Source organism: Rhinolophus ferrumequinum, chromosome X, assembly GCF_004115265.2.
Source record: "Rhinolophus ferrumequinum isolate MPI-CBG mRhiFer1 chromosome X, mRhiFer1_v1.p, whole genome shotgun sequence".
NCBI classification, from domain to species: domain Eukaryota; kingdom Metazoa; phylum Chordata; class Mammalia; order Chiroptera; family Rhinolophidae; genus Rhinolophus; species Rhinolophus ferrumequinum.
This window is the reverse complement of record NC_046284.1, coordinates 59,453,092-59,461,354: the sequence shown is the minus strand read 5'-3', so window position 1 is coordinate 59,461,354 and position 8,263 is coordinate 59,453,092. Positions and strand designations below refer to the sequence as shown.

Here is an 8,263-nt window from a genome sequence, read left to right as displayed (position 1 = left end):
AATGACATTCAGCAATATAGATGTTTATTTTCCAAGACAGAATTTTAAAAGTCACTAATTTGTGGCCAATAAGACTGTTCACTGTAATGGGTTATCACGATTAAATATTAGCTATGCAGATAATAATAACCATCTTTACATTTTCTATCAGTATTAATGATAAGATCATCAACAAAGAGTAAAAATCTGAAATAGTTACTAATGCAGAACAATTTTATGGTCTAATCTACTGCAAGAATTTAAAAATCATGTGCAAAGAACATACTGACTTATTAACATTAAGAGTTATAAGGTTAATTTCCCATGAACTGTACAAAAAATTCAGCCCTTTTAAATTCACTTTGGTTTAAAAATGAAATTTAATATTACTCATAACCTGTTGGAGGCATTGCTACTGCTGTATAACCAGGTGGTAAATGTGTTGAAATAATGCATAACATTCTGTCTCACTCTCTTTCTCTTGTTGTCAAAATTTCAACTCTGTACATTTTCTGTAAATAATTTACATTTGAAAGTTTATACAGAGCCTATTTAGGGCCTTTGCATTATGTGTTACAAATGATGGCTTAAATATTTTAACAGCTCAACTGTGACTAACTAATTACCGTTTAGCTGAGAACTCTATTTGTATTTCAAAATTGAGGACAATAGACTATAACACTGAGTTCCTTTGAACATGTTGTCCTGAACTCTAGTTGTCAGGTATTAGTGCTTTTCATTGACTTTACTATTGGTTAAGGAGCACTGGGTAGGGGGAGATGTTTAATTCTTTTATTTATTTAATTATTTTTTAAAAGCCCCCTTTTTTTCCTGGGCTCAGGAAGTACTTTGATGGGAAAAGGTGGTGGTTTATATACTTTGGCTTAGACACCCATGCTCAAAAGTTTTCTAGCCTCCGAACTTAAGCAATCAAGGGCTTAGGGGTAATTAGTTTGTTTTTCCTCCAAAATGATAACTTGAAAGATCAAAGAAGTAATCCTGATATCTGGGTTCACATTACGTAGATTTAATGGTTTTCATAATGAAAAAGATTTATCTGACTTGGTTTATTGGTTAAAGTACCCCAATTCAGTGTTGTGTAATTTTAAGCTCTTTACTAGCAATAACAGAGGACATTCATAGGTACAAGGGGAAAGAAAAGGATAACAGAAAGATCAGGAGATTAGAAAGCTCTGGGATAAATTTCTGATTCCAATTATGAACTAAATTAGAAAAAAATCCAAGGGCTAAGAAAAAAAATCTATATTTCAACTCACCAATATCTTTTCTCAGGGCCTCCTCATGTTTTTCTTGTTTTTCTCTCATTCTGCAGGATGCCAAGATTTTTCAAACATACTACTTGATGTTTGCTCCCAAGTCCTTCTTCACTTAACCTCTGAAAAATGTAGAAGGAGGTGTTCAGTTCTATGGTTATGTTCAATTACAATATTAAAATAAAAATAATACGTTGCTCTACTAAGAAAATATTTTATACAACTATACATGCCATAGTTATTAATGGAAGTAGAGCCATAAAGTGCTGCATAGAATCATTTTACCACAAGTTGAATACACCCACCAGTTTAAAAGTTTATTATCCCTCAGTACAGTGCAATAATTTGATAATAATCATAATAGATTGAGTACTTAATAAGTGCTACAGAATATGGTAAATGCTTTCAACAAATTATGTCTTTAAACCTACTAATGCATTACTCATGTAGATTTAGAGAAACTTAAGCAACTTGTCCTAGGCCATTCAACCGATAAGTGACAGCGGCAGGATTTGAACACAGTATATCTAATTAAAAATTCATGCTTTTTGAATCATGCTTTATAAAATAAGCACCAACACAACAGTTCCTCCACTGTAGTCATGGTCAGTCTTCACAATCAATAAGCCTGAGGGTCACTCCCTTACACTGGTGTGCCAACAGAAATCAAGGTTCAACTACAACAGGAGGGCACACATAACCCATACAAGGGACACACCTGCAGCACCCAGCTCAGGTGACAAGCGAGACTGTGCCACTGGGTCCCACAGCACACCTACTACATAAAGCCACTCTACCAAGACCAGGTGACATAGCAGCTCTACCTAATACATAGAAACAAACACAGGGAGGAAGCCAAACTGAGAAGACAAAGAAACATACCCCAAATTAAAGAACAGAACAAAGCTCCAGAAAAAGAACTAAACAAAATGGAAACAAATAATCTACCGGGTGCAGAGTTCAAAACATTGGTTATAAGCGTGCTCCATAATCTCAGTTGAGAGCTTCAAAAAAAGACAGGAAACATAAAAATGGAAATAGAAACCACAAAGAAGAACCAGTGAGAAGTGAAGAATACAATAACTGAAATGAAGAACATATCAGATGGAATCAATAGTAGATTAGATGAAGCAAAGGATCAAATCAGTGATTTGGAAGATAAGGTAGCAAAAAACACCCAACCAGAATAGCAAAAGAAAAAAGAATCCAAAAAAAAAGAGGATATTTTTAAAGCGTACAACATTAAGCATATCAACTTTCACATAATAGGGGTACCGGTAGGAGAAGTGAGGCAGCGAAGAATTGAAAACCTATTTGAAGAAATTATGACAGGAAAATTCCCTAACCTGGCAAAAGAAACAGACATGTATGCCCAGGAAGTGCAGAGAGTCACAAACAAGATGAACCCAGAGAGTTCCACACCAAGACTCATCATAATTAAAATGCCAAAGGTTAAACACAAGGAGAGAATGTTAAAGGCAGCAAGAAAAAATCAGTTATCTACAACAGAGCTCTCAGGTGATTTCTCAGCAGAAACTTTGCAGACCAGAAGGGATTGACAGAAAATATTCAAAGTGATGAAAAGCAAGGACCTACAACCAAGACTACTCTACCCAGCAAAGCTATCATTTAGAATCGAAGGATAGGTAAAGGGCTTCCCAGACAAGCAAAAGCTAATGGTGTTCAGCAGTATTACAAGAAACGTTAAGGAAACTTCTTTAAGAAGAAGGAAAAAAAGATAAAAAATATGAATAATAAAATGGCAATAAGTACATATCTATCAACAATTACTTTAAATGTAAATAGATTAAATGCCCCAATCAAAAGGCACAAGGTGGATGAATAGATAAGAAAATAAGACCTTTACATATGCTATGTACAAGAGACTCACTTCAGATCAAAACACACACAGACTGAAAGTAAAGGGATGGAAAAAAGATGTTTAATGAAAATAAAAATATCAAAAAACCTGGGGTAGCGATGCTTCTACTAGACAAAATAGACTTTAAAATAAGTCTATAGCAAGAGACAAAAAAGGACCCAGTAATCCCACTTCTGGGTAATTATCCGAAGAAACCCAAAACACTACTTCAAGTGGATGTGTGCATCCATATGTTCATTACAGAATTGTTTACAATGGCCAAGAGGTGGAGGCAGCCTGGGTGTCCATTGATTAATGAATAAAGAGTAGATGGTACATATATACACTGGAATATTGCTTGATTATGAAAGGGAATGGGTTCTCGCCATCTTGGAGGCATGATGGACCTGGAGGATACTATGCTGAGTGAAATATGTCAAATAGAGAAAGACAGATGCAATGTGATTTTGCTTATATGTGGAATCTAAAGAACAAAATAAACAAACAAAATAGAAACAGACCTGTAGATACAGAGAGCATTTTGGTGGTTGCCAGATGCGAGGGAGTGGGTGGGTGGGTGGGGGGTGTTGAAAAAGGGAAGGCGTTAAGAAGTACAAATTTGTTGTTACAAAGCAGTCATGGGGATGTAGGGTATAACATAAAGAATATAGTCAATAATATTGTAGTAACTATGTATGGTGTCAGATGGGTACTAGATTTATTGGGGGGATAGATGGGAGGGGGCTTGAGGCACAGGGTGAAAAGCTGAAGGCATTAAGAAGTACAGATTGGTAGTTACAAAATAATCATGAGGATATAAAGTAAAGTATAGGGAATATAGTCTATAATATGGTAATAAGTATGTATAGTGCCAAGTGGATCACTTCTTAAATTATATAAATATCCTACCACTATGCTGTACACCTGAAATTAATATGTAATAATATTGAATGTCAACTGTAATTGAAAAATGAAAAAAGGGGGGGATGTGAAGGGGAATAAGAGTTTCAAAGTTCCAGGTATAAAACAAATAAGTCATGGGGATGTAAAATACAGCATGGGCAATATAGTCAATAATATCGTGATTGCATGGTACAGTGTTAGATGGATGCTGGACTTATCATGGTGATCACTTCTTTAGGTATATAAATGTTCAATAACTCTTGTGTACACCCAAAACTAATGTTGTGTGTTAGCTGTATTTTAGTAAAAATCTTTAAAAAAAATAAAAACCAAGAACTAATAAAATCCTTTCTAAATGACACCATCTGATTCAAGTAAAAAAAAATGGCTTAAACACTAGTAATAAAAAAGACAAATACATTTCATGAAGAACACAATGAGAAATGTCTGCTGAGTCTTTTAGTTCAGATGTTTCAGAATGCTGCTGTATGTTTTATGAGGGATCTGAGGGGAGGATTTCATAGCAGAAGGTGTTAATGCAGCCTGTATTGACTTAAGTGGTGACCCCATAGGACGGTGAGACTGTGGGATGCCTGTGGATTGAAGCTGCTTGCTAAAGAGAAACGCCCCACTATTACTCAGAAATCCTTCATTTCCTCTCTCCCCAAGCTTCCCATCCTTTACAGGCTCAGGTTCTTGCATTTCAGTATCTTCTTCCATGCTAATGAACTTGTCCAAGTAACTGGTGTGTTGTTGTTGTTTTCGTTGTTGTTTTTTTAGTTGTAGACATAGCATTTATTGAACACTCTTTATGTGAATGTGTGTTATGATACATTAGCTGACATAATCTTCTCAACAACGTTATGATAGGTGCTATTATGATGCCTCATTTCTCAGATGAGAAAACTAGAGATTTGGGAGAGGTTGAGTGACATGCCCAAGGACACAAACACACACACACAACTGGTGTGTTTTCCTTATCAATTTGTTCAACCTTGCTTACCTCACAATAAAACTGATTTATGAGAAAACAGTCCTCCCCACCACCCACAACCTGGGTATCCCAAGAAGATTGATACAAAGCTTCTAATTGAGCCAAACTTACCATTTCTTTTTCCTGTTTTTCTCAGCTTATTGACTTTGATATCAAAGTTTTCATTTCTAGTTGGCACACTGAGATATTCAAATCATTTAATTTATCAACACCATCAGTAGGCTCATGTTGTAAACAAAGTTGAATAGTTTCTGGAATAAAAGAATCAAAGTCAAATCCCTGGTTGTTCTCCCTTTATTTTTCAGCCAGTTGCTGCGATGCTTCCTCCAGAGGTATCTGGGCTTTAACCAATCCATTCCTTATACATTTTGACTTGCCTTTTTAATCTGATTTTTCTTTGCTTCATTCCTTCTAATTGGAAAGATCTATAATAAACTTCAGTTCATAGTAATGGTTAAGTTCACTCTCTCTTCAAACTAAATTATCTAAATATGATGATGACAGCCTCATTTTGTAGTTACAAGTATGGCTACACTCCAGATCACAATATTTGTTTCCATGATGATCTGTGTACTGCCAGCAAGGCTCAGTAGAGTAACTGGTATCAAAAGGAGGATCCTCCAAATACTTTTCATGATCCCAATCCAAATATTTTCAAGGATTGACTTGTACATCTTCTTCATCAGTGACATCAGACATAGCTCTTGGGTCAAGCTGAACGCCATCAATATCAAAGTTTTTATGTATAGGCCAATCATTGGTAATCATGGTACCTTTCCCAGTTATAAGTGTGACTATGAGTTTCATCCAAAAGCAAAGTATCTTCACCTTCATCTTCAATATGAAAAGGATGACTTGATATTGGCTTATCCATTGCAAAAGAATACATGCTCATGTAAGTATGGGAAAGTGCTTCTTCTGCTGTGAACCAATCCATGGAGCTAAATGTCAAATTTTGTTCCAAGAAATCCAGTGCTTCTTGACTAACACTCAGAAATAGCCGAGTTAAAGGTTTGTGTGGCTCAGTTATGTCATTTCTGATGCAAATTGGAATTACGCTGAAAAGCTTCTGATGATCTTGCTCATGTACAACAGGAATCGATTATAAAATTAGCTGCATCTGTTCAAGTTCACATGAACCTGCAAAGAGAGATTTACCGGTTAGCATTTCAGCAAAAAAGCAGCCTGCAGACCACATGTCAGTGGCTTTAGTATAATTATTAGGAGAAGGTAAGAGACATAGCCATCTGTACCATTTAGTAACCTATCCTTCAGAAAGATGACCCTTATGGGAATAATGGGGATCTATGATCCACACAAGACCAAAATCACCTATCTTCAGCACGAAGTCTTCAGTATTAAGGAAAAAATTAGCTGGTTTGAGATCTATGTGCAGTATGTTTGCAGAGGCAATGTATTTGAGCCCACGTAGCAGCTGATACGTGAAAAGCCAGGCATGCTTTTCCAGTACAGGGTCCTGCTCCAGTACATTAGCTAAGTCTGTCTCCATGGACTCCTGAACACTGTAAACACTGTTCAGTTCAGTGAGAGAGCCCTCATCATCTGTTAACTGGCTCACACTAGGACCAAGAATTTCAAACACTTTCACAATACTATCATGGTCAAGTCTTCTAATAATTTTGAATTCACGTAGAGTCTGTTTGACACCCTGGGGATCAGTAAGGACAATTTTCTTGATGGCTACTCTTTGGTCACCGTCATTGTCTACAGCAGAAAAAAACCAACCCACTGTGGTTTTAAACCAATCCACAACCCAGTGGTTTTAAGTCCATACACCTAGAGCCCAAATCAAAACCATGAATGTTCACGAGACTTTTAAATGTCTCTGCCCTTTTGAAACCCTTACTATTGCCGTTTCCTTTCAAATTTTTGAACTTGTGTAAATAAGGAAGAAAACTGGTATCCAAAAGAAAGATCTTTCAAAAAGGGAGAAGAAAAATAATTTTGCTTCCACAGCAAGATGGGTTCTTGATGTTTGTTGTATATGCCAACCAGGCCTGTTGAGTTCCACTTAGATTTAAAGCTCAAAAAGCTCTCCTCATACTGAGAATTAAAAAGATCGCAGTACTCATAGTTCAAGAAAAGGGCAGCAAGTCTGCAGACATTTAAAGAAATCACTTAAGAAACTCAAACAGAAGGATCTTGAGATTATAATGCTAAGCAAAATAAGTCAGACAGAAAAAGTAGACAACCATATGATTTCACTGATATGTCATATATAAAACTGAAACAACAAAAGAACAAGACAAACAAATGAAGGAACAAAAGCTCATAGATATAGACAATAATTTAGGGGTTACCAGAGAGTGAGGTGGGAGAGGAGTTCTAGAAGAGGGTAAACAGGGTCTAATATATGGTGATGGAAAGAGAACTGGCTCTGGGTGGTGAACACACAATGTAAGATACAGATAGTGTGTTACAGAATTGTACACCTGAAATCTATGTAATTGTACTAACAATTGTCACCCTAATAAACTTTAATAAAAAAAGAAAGAAACTCAAACAGATGAAATTACATATTATACACTCGGATTTACTGTGCTAAACGATTTAACATTTAATAAAAATGTGAATAAATATGCACATAGCAGACTTCTATGAGCATTCTCCTCACAGTGCAAATACATGCAGTTTTGGACTGGTACCAAGCAGCAGCATCGTTCTAAGGTGCTAGTAAGCACTGTTTCCATTTTGCTTCTTTCCTTCCTTTGTTGCTGCATATTTTCACAGGAAGCCCTGGCAGCTGTTAGTTAACAGAAGTTGTCTTTTGTTAGTGATCAGGTGGCTCCATCTCACCACAATCACAGTAAAATCTACCGTTCATCTTGCTCCAACAATGGGACTTCTTCGTCTTGTCTAGGGAGGGTGGGGCCGGCAGAGAGCCCCCAGTGTCAGTACAGGTGTCTAGCCGTGCTGGTGGCAGTGGAGGGCATCTCCAAGGTTCTCACACTGCTGCAGTTGCTACCATGTAACCCCCACCCACGAGGGAGGATGACAGTCTTTGATCCTTTTGAATTAATTTTTGTGTTCCATGAAAGGTTAGGATCCAACTTCATTACTTCGCATGTGCATATCCAGTTTTCCCAGTACCAGTGTACATGAAAAGATTGTTCATCCTCAGTTGGATGCTTTTGGCACCCTTGTCAAAAATCACTTGACCATATGTGCAAGGCTTTTTTTTTTTCTTATGGGATCTCTATTATGGTCCATTGGTCTGTATGTCTATCTTTA

The 8,263-nt window shown here is 36.6% G+C and overlaps 1 pseudogene; it reads right to left on the bottom strand.

The window, feature by feature from the left end:
- Window positions 1–4,476: 4,476 nt before the first annotated feature.
- Window positions 4,477–7,690, bottom strand: LOC117011968 (mitogen-activated protein kinase 6-like; annotated as a pseudogene).
- Between the last annotated feature and the right edge of the window lie 573 nt (window positions 7,691–8,263).